Genomic DNA, 18,052 nt, shown 5'->3' on the forward strand with positions numbered 1-18,052 from the left:
TCCCTTTTTTTATATCAACAAAATATAAGTAAGTATTTGACATTTGAGATATGGGATAGGAAAGCCTATAAGATTCAAGTTCTTTGCCACTGTGAGAATCTACAAATGACAGAACCCCTGTCTCATCATGTCCTAAACCACATTTCCCTATTCTCAGAATAGCTGTACTCTGGTCTATGTACTGGATCTTAACTAATAGAAACAGAGGGCAGAAATGCCCATACTCCTGCATTATTAGCACCTTCTTGAAAGTTTTTTGTCTTTGAAAATTTTAAACGACACCAAATTCTATTCAAGTTGAGCATGTTTGAAACATTTCTGGATCTTTATAGGAAACATTCGAACTATTCCATACAATGCTTCAAATTTTGTGGTTCTTCTGTTGTAGCAACATTCCGGAAGATAACAGTTCATGTCTTTGCCGTTGTTCCATCTTGGTTGCCCTCCAAATGTCCAAGTATTGCTCAAAGAAAATATAAAAGACTGAATATGGAAAAACAGAAATATTTAAAGAATCTGAAACTCTGCCAGCGAACTCCCTTGCAGCTTTCATTGCATTTACAAAATCGCTCTGTTTGTTTAAGGGTGTATGATATGTACGGAATTCTGATGCTTGAACTACTCCATTTTCATATCCTTTGAGATCAACACTATTGGTGTAAACACCATGACCCCCTTTTGCACAACCTGCAGATGGCAATGCAGTCAAAAACCATAGTAGTTTCTCTTCTGAATTGTGTTGTAGATGGGCGGTCTCCAATCAGATCTGAATGTAAGAAACACGTTGTGCAGTCATGACAAATCTTACTTATTCCACAGGAGGCATCTCCAGATGCACAGCAAGGTGGCTGATCATCAGGGAGACAGTAGGTCCCATTGGGAAATTTGCGGCAGCACCCAAATGCTTCTGGTGATAACCATACAAGAAAGTCATCCAGCCAAGATGCGGCTGGACTTGCAATGTAGCTAGACTCTGGTGTTAAAGCAGCCCTTGATATGTCGTGACAGTAACTAATATCAAGTTCCCCAATTCTGGGGCGGCCCAATGCGATTTGACCTACTGATGCATCAGTAACACTTTGGCATGCCTTGATTGAAAGACGTTGCAGATTTGCACACCTTTGGGCCAAATAAGTGACCGCTTCATCAGAGCAATGTCTGATATGCAATTTTCTAAGATCTCCATGACTGTAATCGACTGCAAGCTCCACCTACAATATACCAATTTTCACTAACTGAGACACCTGCATGCCCAGCTCGAGGGGTGGGCAAAGTGCCTTGGATTTTTTTGGCCGTGACCATTCCATACTCTGCAAGTCAAGGACATGAAGACAATTGAAACATGTGGAATGAGAATCGCCACCAAAAATCAAAAGACACCGATTTGCGTGTACTGTAGCAGTGTGATCAGACCGTGGTGTTGGAGGCGTACCCACAACTTCTACAACATCCCGAGTCATCATTTCCAAGTCGAGAATATTCAGATCATTCAGAAGACTCCTCCTTGAATCTTCACCGCCAAACATAATTAAACTGGACCCTACGAGAGTGACAGATTGACCACCGCGTGCAATCGGAGGTTTTCCATATGACTTTAGTACACACCATGTACAGGATTCTGTGTCAAAAGATCGAACTGTTACAACGTCAGAAGGATCCTTTGTATGTCCAGCAACAGCTAGAATCTTGTTGCCCCATTGAATCAGGCAATGACCAGCACAAGGAGATAAAAGTTCTTGAGAAGAGTCAGATGCCATCTTTGTATTCAGTTTGGACCATGTCAAAGATTTCAAATCGAACACCTGCATATCATTTAGGTAGCGCCCATTGTGATTTCCACCAAAGACATACATTTTCTCTTGCACTACTGCTGCTGCATGCTCATAGCGGGCTTTCGGTTGCCGACCAGTTACTGACAGTGAAACCCACTGGTCATAAACCGCAACTGATCCCAGGCCTTCCAATATAACATCCTTATCTTGTGTCTCTACAAAACTTCCGTTGTCAATGGCAGTATCTTTAGGAACAGAAACAGAATTGTCGTGATGGGAAGCTGATTCCTTGGATGGTTTTTCCACTTCTACCATTTGCTAGGGTACTAAGAACCTTATAAGCTGACAACTGTTGATGCATACCAAATGGATTTTGATAAACATGACAGCTGGGTAAGGTCTGCTATGGATTAGGACAAATCCCCGATTTCGCAGCGTAGCTAGTGCAAAATAGGAATTATGCGCTACGAAATCACTTAAAACATACTGCGCTGCGAAACTGATAGACAGGATTTATATGCCTTTGACAAACAATTGAACTGATGTGAGAAATTTAAAAATTTTTCTTTGAGTGATAACAGGATCCTTGGCTGATTGAGGGAGTTAAAGAGGTGGACAACCCCCTAGATTCTCTCCTTATTGTCTACTCCAAGCCTCTGCATAGAAATCATCTCAAAAATTTCTCCATTTCCTGCAATTAAACCATATTATTCTGCATGACATGAAAAACATATTTTATCCTTCTCACTAAGCATAATATAACAAAAAATGTAAATAAATGTGAGAAATATATAGTTATAAAGATGGAGGATGGCATCATAACCCTTATAATATATTGATTGATGAGCCTCATTAATTTCCCTATTTGGACCTATAAATATAAGTACATAAAGTGAACCACACTGTGGCGGGGATGGGACCAAGACATGCTGGAGTTCACACATGTTTTTCATACCCTTTACACAAAGTTGGGTATCAAGGATTTTGAGCAGCATCTAGTACTCAAGTACCACGACTATCTACAAAAATACATCTAAGATGATATGGAATTTAGGGAAATCTCCTCGCTTTCAATACACTGTCAAGATCAATCATAAGTTTAAACAAAAGAAGAGAGACTTTGGATCTATGAATTTGAAGCAAGGGAAAGGCACCCCCAAACTACAGAATAAAGGACAAAACCAAGATGATGTTATATAGGACAACCCTCTAAAGCCGCAAGCAAATAACAACACCATGAAGCCAAAGAAGGACATAGGAAAGTGGTGTGAGTTTCATAAGAGCCCCACTCACAACACAAGTGAGTGTCGAGAAAAGTAGTCACTAGTGCTCAAGCTGAAGGCTTAAAATTCATATGCATGTTTCAACTCTGAGTCAGAACTCAACAAAGGGAATGACAAAGAGAAGAAGATCATTTATGCAAAGCCCAACACCACCATTTCCACCACCAAGATCCAGAAGATTGAGCCTGAAGATCCAAAGGAAGGGAAGCATTTTCTCCACTCATAGATGTGGTTAAATGGGTCTCCATTGAAGTTCATTATCGACAATGGGAGCCAAAATAATGTCACCTTATTAGAGGTAGTTAAGAAGTTGGATCTGTTGAGCACTCCACACCTACAACCATACACCATTGAGTGGCTCCACCAAGGACGAGATCTTCGCATCAACCAACAGTGTCGTCTTCCCTACAACATCAAACCCTTCATGGATGAGGTATTGTGTGACGTTGCTCCTCTTGATGTTTGTGATGTATTATAAGGCCAACCATACTTGTGGAAGCATCATCTTGTGTATGATTTAAGGCCTCACATTGTTATTATACCTTTGGGTAGTAAGTTATACAGAATACCAGAGGTAGCACTGTCTTTTGCCATCTCATTGATCTGTGCTAACAAATGCAGTAAGATCATCTCCCAGACCAGGAAATTTGTTTTCTTTTTTATTCGTTCTCAAAGTAACGAGAAGATCATGGCCACATCCATGTCCCCTGTGAAGGGTTCCATCGTGCACCAGAAGTAGGTAAATAAGGTCGTGGAATAATACAGGGACATCTTCTCCTCACCCATAGGGGTAACTTTGCATTGTCAAGTCAAGCATTCAATCGATATGATTCTCGGGGCACCTATACCCAATGGTTCGATATACCATCACTCTATTTTGCAAAATGAAAAAATCAAGTGGTAGATCCAAGAGTTATTGTAGAAAGGACACATCCGACAAAGTTCCTCACCTTGTGGGAGATCATTTGTACTTGTATAGAAGAAGGATGGGACCTGGAGACTTTGCATTGACTATCGAGCACTAAATAAAATCACTATCAAGAATAGGTATCCAATACCAAAGATTGATGACCTTCTTGACCATCTCAAAGGGGCCAAGTATTTTAGAAAGATCGATTTAAATTCTAGTTATCACCAAGTTTCAATAGAATCCACAGATGCATGGAAGACCCCCTTAAATCCAAGGAGGGTCTTTTTGAGTGGTTGGTCATGCCTTTCAGGTTGACAAATGCACCTGCAACTTTTATGAGGTTGATGGATGATACCTGGAGGCCCTTTACCAACTCGTTTGTGGTTTTATATCTGGAAAACATCCTCATCTTCATTAAGAGTTGGGAAGAGCACTTGCACAAATTCAACAGGTCCTTCAAACCCTGCAATAGAAAAATCTATTGTCAACTTGGAGAAATGCACCTTTAGCATGAGCGAGGTCTAATATCTGGGATACAACATTGATGAGAAAGGTGTGCATGTGGATCTAGCTAAGATCTAATTCATTTGGGATTGGCCAACCCCGACCACTCTAACAAAGCTTCACAACTTTTTGGGTCTTGCCAATTTTTATGGGAGGTTCGTTTTTGGATTCTCCCATATTATTTGGGCTTTGAGTCAAGTTACCAAAGGCAAAGCAAAAGAATTTTTTTTCTGCTCTGATTCCCAACATAAGGTGCTTGTTGAGATGAACCACCACCTATGCTCTGCACTAGTACTCACATTACTTGACCTACAAAAGCCATTTGAAATTGAGGCAGATGCCCCTGATTATGCTATTGGTGCAATTCTCACCCAACAAGGGCATCCAATGACCTATCATAGTGAGACACTTTCCGACATAATTTGGAAATACCCCACCTATGATAAGGAGATGTATTCCATCATGAAAGCTTGCCTACAATGGAAACATGAAATTCTAGGGAAGGAGGTATTCATCCACACAGAACACTAACCCCTGTAGTTTATGTAGACCCAAGGGAAGTAGAATGATCTCCATTAGAAGTGGTCCACATATTTGCAAAAAAATTCCATTTGAATATCACATACAAGAAGGGAAGCATTAATCATGTTGTAGATTGCCTCATTCAACCACCGATTGTAGCACTGACCACTGTTCTCAACTCTTGTGGGCACAAGGCATCTGGATGGTTGCAAATATATAAAAATGATCCATAATTCACCACCACATACCAGATGCTACTGGATGGAAATAAAGTTCTAGAATTTCACCTCAAGGATGCATTATTATGCTACCTATGCCACCTTTGTGTTCCTTCAGGTTAGCATGCCAAGATGATTTTGGAGGCACACTAGAGTCAGTTCGCAAGGCACTTCATTGTGGAGAAAAATATGGAAGTACTATAGAAGTATTTTTATTGGCCAAATTTTCGACATGATGTTGGAAAATAAATTAGTTCCTACATTGCATATGCCATCACCAAGCCAACTATTAAGAAAAAAGCCTTGTATAAGCCTCTGCCTACTCCTAGACTGCCCTGGGAATCCATCTCCATGGAGCATATGTCTGACCTTCCTTCTAGAAAGCATGGAAACGACTGTTTATTTGTAGTCTTCGACATATTTTCTAACATGGCCATATTGGATGCCTGCAAGAAGAGTATCACAGTAGAGGCCATTGCCAAACTCTTCTTTGAATGAGTGTGGGTACATTTTGGGATCCCATAGAAAATTATATCTAATTGGGATAGCATGTTCCTAAGTGTGTTTGGTCGAGCCTTTGGTCATTGTGGAACACGAAGCTCACCAAGTCGATTGCATTCCACCCCTAGACTGATGGCCATATAGAGATTGTCAATAGGGTGATTGTGCACATAATATGCATGTACAACTCTAAGCATCCACGAACATCAGGTTAGAGTCTTCCCTATGTGAAACACAACTATTAAAAAGCTCTCCATAGCTCAACGAGCCACAACCCCTTTGAAGTGAGCCTGGGATTTCAACCATTATTTCCCCTTGATGTTGCACTTCCTTTTGCAACTACACAAGAAGAATCTTCCCATGTTCATTTCGAATTTGATAAAGCCACTAGGTTTATTGAGTGCATTCATCACATCCACCAGCAGGTTTAAGACAACCTGGAGAAAGCCAATTCCAAATACAAACAATGACATGATCAACATCAGGTGCCCCATAATTTTCAGGCGGGTGAAAATGTTTGGTTACATCTGCAGAAAGATCACCTTGTTGGAGCCCATCGTAAGCTTCAACCACTCCGATATGGGCCTTACACCATCACCAAGGTTGTGGGAGGCAACACTTTTGAGCCAAATATCCCCCCATTTCTTGGATTTCACCCTATATTCAATGTGCATTGCCTTTGGTCATACTTTCCAACATTGCCGAACACATCAAACATTACTTAGCAGTTGACACCAACAGAGCTCAACTTGGATTGCATTGAATAAGTCAAAACTGGTCGAATCATGGACAAACAGATCAAGAACACTCGCAAACAAAGGATCCAACTATATCGAATAGTCAAATATGGCCATCTCCTTCACTAAGGCAAGTGGCTCACTAGGGACTAAGTTCAGCAGAAGTTTCTCCATCTCATGGAGGCACTCAACATAATGGGGACCATTACTTCCTAGGGGGAGGACTGATCCAGGCAGATATTGGTGTTGAAAATGTCAACAAGAAATGCTAAAAATAGAAGTGCTAAAAATAGCACTGCTATAAATAGCAGTTCGGGTACCAGCGTTGGACATAGCAGCAAGGAATGAAAAATGGAAGTGCTATAAATAACATTGCTAAAAATAGAATTTTGGGATACCTTCCTATTTTAGTCAGTCCCTAAACTAAAATAGAGAAGTAAAATTCGAATTTGATCTTAGCAGCTATTTGTAAAATAATTAATTATTTCATCTTGAGTTAATTAGTTAAGGAAAATCAAACATGAAGTCTATGTGGGGACATGCAACAATTTCTCCATTAATTAAGGAATTTATCCATCAGTTAAAGAGATAAGGATGAGTTGTAATATTGAGTTGTAATTAGTTGGCTCCGTTAACTGAGTCAAGTCCAATTAGATTAATTCAAACAGTTTGTTGAATTAATTGTGAGTTCAGTCAATTAATGCTTGCATGCATGTAACTATTGCACTTCAGATAACTGAATATTCTCTCATAAATAACTCATGCATGTCAGTTCTGTCAGAGACGCAATTGAGATGAGAGGAGGGACAATGTACTATCAGTTGGATGAATTTTTCCTATGAAAGAAACTCATCCATGCAGAAGGATTTATCTCCTTTAGATTTGTTCATTTATTTCAGAGGTCAGAGCAGTGCGTGAGGGATTATTACACATAGGTGGCAACTTGAGGACCGAGGAGAAACTACACAAGGAAATATGAGGCTTGGAGGGCAAAGGAGAAGGTTTGTGAAAAACCTTTGACTGCCTATGAGCAATAGTTTGATTACAGAGAGAGCAGGATAGCTTGTGAGCTAATTCTTTTTGTAATCTGAACATATTTTCACTTGTATGATAATACAAAGACTGGGGTTTTAGGTTGAGGCTTTCCCTGGGTTATTTCTTCTGTGTTAGGTGTGATTGATTTCTCATTCTCAATTATATGTGTTCTCATTGATCTTGCTCAATTCGATTAATCTTCCGCAAAGTTTGTTGTAGAAGTAGATCTTGTATTTTGCTTTAGTCTATTGCATAATCTGTTTATCTACAGTGGGAATTTCTACATGGTATCAGAGCAAAGTTTTGTAGAAAATTTTCTACATGGTATTAGAGAAAAGGAGATCAAAGTAGAGAACAATATACTAGAGGAGATTTCGAAGTTTTGAGTTTTGGGCCGCGAGTTTTCAGCGCAGATCTAAAAATTTTTGTGCAAAATTTTCAGAAACAAATAGTAGATATGGATTCCTTGCGGAAAAATACCCAAATTCAATTTTTTTTTGGCTAAATCAAAGTTTGGATGAGGGAGATATCGCTGATTTAAAATCAGCTCTTTTTCTAGAAAATTTCGTGACGGTGGGAAACATGAAACAGATTGGTGTGCTAGCCAAGAACCCGTATGCTCTTAAGGTTCAAGATTCATGCAAAGCCTTGAGGAGCAAGGCAAAGGTTAGAGACTTGGTGGTTGAGAGGGAGAGTAAATTACCTCTCAACATGCAGCCCCAGAAGAAGTCTCAGACAATTGTGGAGGAGCCACAATTGGAGATTCCGAGAGGATATCGGGTGGAGGCATTCACTCATGTAGAGACCTCCAGTAGGGGGAAATTTCGAGACAAGTGGGCAGAGGGATCACATGTAGCCATACCTCCAGGTGTGAGGTGGGGCGATACGAAGTGATATTCCTAAGAAGGCTGAAATAGGGGCAGGATCCTTGAGGTACTCAACCTCTTTGATTAGACCTTGCTATGGGAGCCCCGATAAGGAGTAGTAGGACTAGCTAAGTGGGTAGAGATGGATGCGGATGGAGTGACAGAGAGAGCTACAGTGCAGGAATCCCAAGATAGTGTAGAGCTAGCAAGCTGCAACAATGTGAGAGTCACAGGAGTGTTGCACCAGTGCAGGATGGCACAGAGAGGTGTGCAACGGTGTGAGATGCATAGAGTGTTGTAGTAGCTCAGAGGTCAAAGAGGGAGCACTTGTCAACAGCAGAGGGAGCTTCAGCATCAGAGTATGTTTCTAGCCCAACATGAAGGTCAGTTGGGAGTTTTTTTTTTGTTTCTAGAGTTGCTGGAGTAACAACACTTGGGAGAAGTATTGCATGCAAAACATTCCAAAGGTTCAGGATCGGGTTCGAGTTGAATGCCTTTCTTGTTGAGAGGGAGTGTTGAAAATGGCAACAAAAAATGATAAAAATAGAAGTGTTAAAAATAGCATTACTATAAATAGCAGTTTGGGTACCAGTGTTGGACATAGTAAGGAATGAAAAATGGAAGTGCTATAAATAACATTGCTAAAAATAGCATTTCGGGATACCTTCCTATTTTAGTCAATCCCTAAACTAAAATAGAAAATTAAAATTCGAATTTGATCTTAATAGCTATTTGTAAAATAATTAATTAATTCATCTTGAGTTAATTAGTTAAGGAAAATCAAACATGAAGTCTATGTGGGGACATGCAACAGTTCCTCCATTAATTGAGGAATTTATCCATCAATTAAAGAGATAAGGATGAGTTATAATATTGAGTTGTAATTAGTTGGCTCAGTTAACTAAGTCAAGTCTAGTTAGATTAATTCAAACAGTTTGTTGAATTAATTGTGAGTTTAGTTAGTTAATGTTTGCATGCATGTAACTGCTACACTTCAGATAACTAAATATTCTCTCATAAATAACTCATGCATGTCAGTTCTGTCAGAGACCCAGTTGAGATTAGAGGAGGGACAATGTACTATCAGTTGGATGAATTTTTCCTATAAAGGAAACTCATCCATGCAGAAGGATTTATCTCCTTCAGGTTTGTGCAGTTATTTCGGAGGTCAGAGCAGTGTGTGAGGGATTATTACACACAGGTGGCAACTTGAGGACTGAGGAGAAACTGCACAAGGAAATAGGAGGCTTGGAGGGAAGAGGAGAAGGTTTGTGAGAAGCCTTTGACTGTCTATGAGCAGCAGTTTGATTGCAGAGAGAGCAGGAGAGCTTGTGAGATGATTCTTTTTGTAATCTAAACATATTTCCACTTGTATGATAATACAAAGATTGGGGTTTTAGGCTGAGGATTTCCCCAGGGTATTTCTTCTGTGTTATGTGTGATTGATTTTCATTCTCAGTTATATGTGTTCTCATTGATCTTGCTCAATTCGATTAAGCTTCCGCAAAGTTTGTTGTAGAAGTAGATCTTGATTTTGGTTTAGTCTATTGCATAATCTTTTGATCTACAATGTTAACTTCTATAATTGGTTGCCAACCTCCTATTTCACTTGGACCCACACCATTTTTCTTAATTGTAGCACAATTTACTATTTGTGGCATTTTTTTGGGTCCTAAACTTCCAGAGCCATTTCAAGGCCCTAAATGCTCTTTTTTTGGAAAACGGACAAACTGATAGTTTGCAGAAATGGTTTGTAGTTGACATTTGTATTCCTCGGATATATATTTCTAACAAGGTATCATATGCATGAAATGAATATTGTATACAAAATTTACGACCCTGGGAAATTGATGTGCCAATTTACCCCAATGGGGCCCACACAATTTTGGTGCTTCATCTCCTAAGGTTAGGTTTTTGGATGTTTAGTATTTTCCATTATTTTTAAATAAGAAATATTCCTTCGAGCGTCATTGTAACACATTTTAGAGGCATGTATCCATCAAATATATTCTAAGAGATAAGCTACCATCACCCGAGCTAGTTTATTTCATTTTGCATGTAAATAGTTTTCAATATTTTGTTATCAATGAATTGAAGTTCAGTTTCCATTGTAGCTCTATTTTTTCTATTTAAATCTATATTTCATTTCGTTACTTCATAAATCTAGATCACTATCATGGCTTGACCCCCATGCATCATTCATGTGATGACTGACCATTTATGCTCATGGCATACCAGTTGGTAAATTCACCCATTTTGATCCTTCAATGGCTTGGTGGTTTGATTTATCATCTAAACTAGTTATCATTGTTGAAGGAAGGGGTTTTTGATATCTCTGTGGGCCAAGGTTTCAAATAATATAATGGGGTGGGCTTGAGAGAGCAGAAATATGATTATGGAAACTAATGTTGAAGTGGAAAGTTTGAGCATTTTTTGACAAAAGCAACATGTTCTTGATTCTTGTAGCTTGAAATGACGGCATCCAAGTGAAGAAATTCTGGCATGGTTGGAGCTTAATATACTCGATAGCCTAGAGTCACTTAATTGGTTTGATTTTTATGTGGCAGGGAGCTAGGAAGCATTGTTTTGGTACAAATATATTGAAGGGCTCGATAATTCTTCCTATGCGACAACTTTGGGTAATCGTGGGTTGATTGTTCATTTTAATCGATCGTTTTGTTTAGACTAGTTTCAATAGTGTCTTGGGTCTTTGCTCTCAATTTCTAGTAGGGTCGAGGAAAGATCTGGTTATCTGTTTTATTAGAAGTATGCTTGGGTTCATTTTCTGTTGTTCTCCTAGATTGTTCATCTTTTGGCCTCCTCACTAGGCAGTGGATCTCGAGTAGTCTTGGTGTTGGAATTTGTACTACCCCTTGTTTCAAGTTTCCTTATCAACATGCATAGTGTGGTTAAATTTAGCCACCTATATCGGAGGAAAGAGGGTGGGGCTAGTTCTGTTTAGCTATCGACCTTAGTCCATGGTTAAAGGCATAGTTTGGAGTGGTTTATGGCAGGGAGGTGACTGCATTTTTCCTTAGGTCTGTTGGTTTATGTGGAGTGGCTCGAGCATTATGCCCCAACAACAAGGTCGATGTCATCACATTGCCAGGGAAAGAGGCCAGACCACTCGGTCCCAAGTAGAGACAGGAGCCCAAGCATAGCGAGTATTTACTATGAAGCCACCTCTCTAGCCACTTAGGTGTAGATTCACATACTGGATATTAATGTTTGTAGGGATAGACATGCATTGTTGGGTTCTGAACTTGTGGAAGAAGTTTCTTAATGGATTTTGGACACTTGAAATACTAGGCAATGAAGAAAACAATTTATGCACACTATTACTCTTCATTAGGAGCTAAAGACTCTTTTGGGATAGGTTCTTAAAAATAAACATACTGAGATAATCTCTTTCCTCAATGGCCTTCAACAAAATCAATGGTGCATGCAAGGCAACTTAGAGAGACTAGAAGCTCGGATGGCATATTTGGAAAAGAATATTCAGTGTGAGTTTAGATTCCACACTCCTTAACAAACATGATAATCCATCTCGAGTAAACTCTTCTAATTCCTAGGCTAACTCTCAATTTTGGATGCCTCATGTTGTTCCTATGGTTTTTTGGAAATGGGTGGTTTTGGGATGCACACACTCTTTTGTCAGCTGTAATATTTTTGTTATCTTTCTCACTAGCCAATAAATCTAGTCAAAGTGAGGTTGACACAATTTTCGAACACTGTAATCAACGATGTAATCTCTTCTTCTTCTAATAGAAAATCCTCAAATATATATATATATATATATATATATATATATATATATATAATTTAATATATAAAAGAATTAACTAGCAAGAAAATTATGTTTTACTTTTTTATCTTAGATATGGAATGTAAATATAAATAAAGTTGGATTTATTATAAAATCCAATTAAACATTGTGGTATAAATGGTTGATATAAGGTTTTTCACTTCCTCTAGTATATTTACAATAATCCACTTCTTTGTTTGGTATTGAATAGCAAATCAATACAATAAGAATGGAACCCCTTCTTTTTATAACAACCTAATATTTAGCATGTTTTGATAACCATTTAGGGTTAGGGTTTTTGCATGCCTCAACTCCCAATTACAATTGGGTTTTGAACTCCCTAGAATATTCTTGAAACTCCACATATGACTAACTCCACATGAGTGAGTAATGGGAGTTGATGTGACATTCACTTAATATTATGTTGGTCAAAGCATAGGTCAACTTGTGAAAGTATAGTTCAAAGATCACCTTAATTGGAGTCTTTATGGGGAAGTTATTCTTTTAAAAGTTGACTTATGCTTTGAACACCATACTATTAAGTGGATGCCACGTTAGCTCCCATACTCACATGTATAAAACTAGTCACTCGGGGAATTTCAAAAATATATTAAAGGATTCAAAACCTTAACCCTAATTAAACATTGACACGTGTAAAAACCCTAATCCTGACTGTAAATATCTATGTAAAGGTACTGAATACTAAATAGCTAAAAAAAAAAAAAAAAAAAATTCATATTATATTGTTTTGTTTTTACTTTGAATAAAGTAAAAGGAAAAAATATTGTAAATAAAAATTGAAAAGTAAAAAACTTTGAAACAACTACTCAATCTCAATGTGTATTACAATTACAATAAACCAAACTTCCATCCTGTAAAGACCCTTTCCAATAACCTAAATTTTAAACAAATTTAACATGTATGAGTTAACACTAATGGTGTCATGACATTGGATCATCAATTGATTTTGGTAGTTAAAAGTATGATAAATATGCTAAAATGTTTGGGATGAACTTTGATTAAGATAATAATAGTACTAATAAGTTACTTTTAATATCAAAACACAACACAATAAAATACATTATAATACAATTATTATTATATAAACTCTCTATGTGATAGTTTATAATTAAATTAAATTTAAGTATAATATAACCGTTAATTATAATATTATATTTAATTTAATATAATATAGCCGTTAGTCAAGGTATATATTAAATTTAATTATTGTTATATTTACGCTGATATGCATTCCTCTGCGGGGTTGGCCTGGGCAGATTAAGCCAAGAAAAAAGTTTTATTTTCATCCTCATGCAACAAGTGAAATTTTGACATGTGGATAGTTTTTATTTAAATTTTATGTGGGATGATTCATCCATTCAATGTTGCAGATGTTTGGAAACAAACCCTTTCATTCTACCTTCATTTGCATGGAGGTAGCCACTGATCAACATACAACAATTGAATTAATAGGCACAGACCGATTGGGGTTACTGTCTGAAATATTTGTGGTGCTCACTGACCTAAATTGTAACGTTGTGGAGACGGAGGTGTGGACTCACAATAGGAGGGTTGCCTGTCTTGTTTATGTGAATGAACAGGTACTCCCATCCAAGATGAGAAAAAATTTACAAAATTGCAAAGCTCTTGCAATTCATATTGAATAGGGTTTTTCTTGTTTGAGAGACTATGTAGTCCATGCTTCTTATGTTTTGAAATTCTACTCCCTTCAACTCCTGAGGTTGCATGGTGTTTTCCAGTGTCCAACTTTTATCTCCACTTGTTAGGGTCCCACCCTAACCCCCTTATTTATGTCATGGGATCACGTCATAGTCAAGAGTCAATAAAGCCCATATTAATATTTGTAAGTGGTTAACCCGCAATTAATGACGGGACCACAGTTAGTTGCAAATGGGTGGTAGTATTAGATAGATGGTAAATGGGCGGTAGTATTAGATAGATGGTATTAATAAAACCCACGGTATTGGCCCGCGGTATTGCATGTATGAGTCATATATAAAGGATAGAGACTCCCTGCGAGGAGTATCGTGTCTTGTTTTGTAATCGAGCTCTGCTCTATTGGAGGTTTCCCCCTCGAAGAGGCCTGTGAACATTTCTCTCTGAATAATAAAATCATTGCTATTCTGTGCTCTGGGTATATTTTCTTCACATATTCTGTGTTCTCGGTATCTTTTCTTCGCAAATTCTATGTTTGGGTATTACTTTACAGGTGAAGAGCATAACAAGTGGTATCAGAGCACTTTCCAGGGCTCGGTGGGATCTCCAAATTTTAGCAAAAATTTTTTTGGCTAGAGACGTGTTCCGGCGTCTTTAAACCACGGGATCTGTCATTAAGCGCATAAACCTGCGGATTTGGGGAGGCATGCACGCAGGAAATACAAGAGGTGGTCACGTCTGTTGGACTCCCTTGTAACCCCTGTGGGTACCCCTTCGAGTAGTAGCGCATTAGACAGAACCGCGCACGGACTGTCTTCCACGTACCCTCTTGGTATATAGGAAGCCCCCTAGCTCCATTGAAACCTCGCCATAGATAAACCTTCGGCCATCTTGTGGCTACAGTACACTGAGAACAGCACTCAGAGAGATTACTCGCCTGTACGATATGGTAGTCAGGTTGTACGGCTAAGGGTACGGTCGATCCTCCTTAGTTAGAACCCTAAAACATTGGGCCGAGTACTACTGTCAGACCCTTATGTATATTGCGATCTGTAGCACCTGACACTCCTCAAGACCATAGTTCCCTTTCTATCGGGGGATCACACATCACCTATTCTAGATCAGCAAGTGCAGCAGCAGCCGACATCAGTCCCGCAGCTCCATCAGATCAGCAGCAGCAGTTGTTCCACCATTCAGATCCACCAGATCAGAGTAGTTGTGAAGGGTTCCTGTCCCTGGATATAATTTTCGCAGGACTTTTGGCGACATTGACATTCTGAGGATTTGGCGACTGCAGTATTGATCAGGAAGGAGTAAAACTCCGTTAGGAGTTTTCCAAAAAAAAAAAAAACGAGTCTGAGATCTTCCGGGGCGCTTATTGGTGACCTAGCCCATCAGAATCAGGACGACGAGCTGAGCAAGGTGGTACCATTCAATTTCTTAGTAAAAATTTTTTAGGCGGTCCCAATTTTTCATCAGGTTGGTGTATGGTAGAAACTCGCGCTCAAGCGATGGCCAATGAAAGGATCGACAAAATTGAAGACCATGTGAACTCCCTCCAAACTGCGGTGAAGAATATCGAACTTGAGCTTAAAGGAATAAGTCACCAGATACATGATGCACTCCCAAAGGGCAAGGAGCTAGCCCACGAGGAGGCGTATAATGGCCATGAATACCATGAGGGTGAGTCTAGCCACTCTCATCACGTCTGGCACACCCATCCACCACCCAGTCAGCGACCTCCCAAGTTGGATATGCATAAATTTGACGGTTCTCACACGTCCGCATGGCTAGCACAAATGGAGCAGTATTTCCAATTGAATCATATCATAGATGAGGGGACTAAGCTTATGGTGGGCACCATGTACTTGGACAATGAACGATGGCAATGGAAGGAATGGCATCAGCGTTGCAATGGACATTTTCAGAATTGGGCCCAATTTTCCAAAACTCTTCGCAGTCGCTTTGAACAGGAAGACTCTTTTTTGGGGCGTCTCACTAAGCTCCGACAGACGGGTACAATGGAGGAATATATTACTGCTTTTGAAGCCTTAGCCTTCCGCACTAGGGGTTTCATAGATGAGTTCTACATGGAATGCTTTATCAGCGGTCTTAAAGAAGCCATCAAAGCTCAGGTTCTACTCCACCACCCTCCCACATGGACAAAGGCTTGCCAGGTAGCCCGTAAGGTGGAACGTGCATTAACAGCCCAATCCAGCCGCCCCAACTTCCCCGCTAAAGGTCGTCCCTCACAGGCTCCCAATACGACTCAGACACTTAAGATTCAAAAGGTGTCACCTGCGGAAATGGCCGAAAGAAGGAAGCAAGGACTATGTTACTACTGTGATGAAAAATATTCCCCGGGTCATAAATGCAAAGAGCACAAGTTTTTTCAAATAGATGCCACTAACTACAGCTCCACCGAGGAAGATCCACCACTTGAGGAACCGGAGGCGATCGAAGAAGATAACCAAAAGGAGATTGTATCTGATGAACCAATTATTTCGCTAAATGCATTGGCAGGAATTTCTTCCCCTCAAACTCTCAAAATCAGGGGTTTTCTTAAACATCTCCCAGTAGTAGTCTTGATTGATAGTGGAAGTACCCATAATTTCATCCATCAAAAGATCGCTGAAGCAGCACATTGTTTCGTCCGGGCAGTTTCTAACTTCCAAGTCCAGATTGCAGATGGGGGCACAATGAAATGTGAAGGTCGCTGTGAAAATGTCAAAATTCAAATGGGGGATTATCAATTGAAAACCCACATGTTTGCAATACACATGGGGGGTTGCGACATTGTCCTAGGCGCGGAATGGCTCCGCACTCTTGGGCCAATCACAATGGATTTCCAGGAGTTATATATGAGTTTTAAGCAGAACAACTCCACACATACCCTCCGTGGACTACAGGCGGGAGCCCCCTCTATCATCAGCTCGCATAGGATGGAAAAATTGTTAAAAAAGGGCCTTCATGGAGTGGTAGCTCAATTTAATGCCATCCAGGTAGTAGACACCATGTCTCTGCCAATTCATGCTGAGATGCAACAGATTTTAAATAAACATCGGACGATCTTTGACAAGCCTCATGAGCTTCCACCCTCGCGAGGGGAACATGATCATAGCATCACATTGGTTCCAGGGGCCCAACCCCCAAATGTGCGGCCATAAAGATATCCGTTCACCCAAAAGAATGAAATAGAAAAAATCATCAAGGAATTGTTGGAAGCAGGTGTCATTCGTCCCAGCATTAGTCCTTATTCATCCCCAGTAGTCATGGTCCTCAAGAAAGATGGGGAGTGGCGGATGTGTCCCGACTTCAGGGCCCTCAATAAGTTAACAGTCAAAGATAAATTTCACATCCCGGTGGTTGACGATTTGCTGGATGAACTCAATGGGGCTCAATTCTTCACTAAGTTGGATCTTTGCTCAGGCTACCACCAAATTCGCATGAAGGAAGTTGACATTCCCAAGACAGCTTTCAGAACTCATGAAGGCCATTATGAGTTCCTGGTCATGCCATTTGGTCTCTGTAATGCCCCCTCTACTTTTCAGAGCCTTATGAATCACCTCCTCAAACCATATCTCAGAAAATTTGTCCTTGTCTTCTTCGATGACATCCTCATCTACAGTGGCACTTGGGCGGCACATCTTCAGCATGTAGATCTACTCTTGCAACTATTTCGCACGCATAAATTATTTTTCAAGATGTCTAAGTGTTCATTTGGCATGGAAGAAGTTGAGTATTTGGGCCACATTGTGGGGCGTGAAGGTGTCAAGGTGGACCCCAAAAAGATCCAGGCAATGCAAGAATGGCCTCAACCTAAGACCTTGAAAAGCTTGAGAGGATTTTTGGGTCTCACAGGCTATTATCGTAAATTTGTCTGCAACTATGGCCGCATAGCGAAGCCCCTAACGCAACTCCTAAAGAAAAATTCCTTCTTCTGGAACAAGGAAGAACAACAGGCATTTACCGCTCTCAAAACCGCCATGTGTTCCACTCCCGTCTTAGCACTACCGGACTTCACCAAATCATTTGTCATTGAATGTGATGCTTCGGGAACATGTATTGGAGTGGTCTTAATGCAGGAAGGGCGACCATTGGCCTTCACCAGCCAACAACTAAGTGGGAGGAATCTGGGCCAATCTACATACGAGAAGGAAATGATGGCCATCTTACATGCAGTCGAGACCTGGCGACCTTACTTGTTGGGGCGACGTTTCCA

At 39.9% G+C, this 18,052-nt stretch overlaps 1 pseudogene; it reads right to left on the bottom strand.

Annotated features, from left to right (window-relative positions):
- Nucleotides 1–1,173: 1,173 nt before the first annotated feature.
- On the bottom strand, nucleotides 1,174–2,091 carry LOC149262003 (acyl-CoA-binding domain-containing protein 4 pseudogene; annotated as a pseudogene).
- Between the last annotated feature and the right edge of the window lie 15,961 nt (nucleotides 2,092–18,052).

This window comes from Pinus tabuliformis, chromosome 6 (genome assembly GCF_031772625.1).
Source record: "Pinus tabuliformis cultivar Carrire ecotype Pingquan chromosome 6, CPIR1, whole genome shotgun sequence".
In the NCBI taxonomy this organism is placed as follows: Eukaryota; Viridiplantae; Streptophyta; class Pinopsida; order Pinales; family Pinaceae; genus Pinus; species Pinus tabuliformis.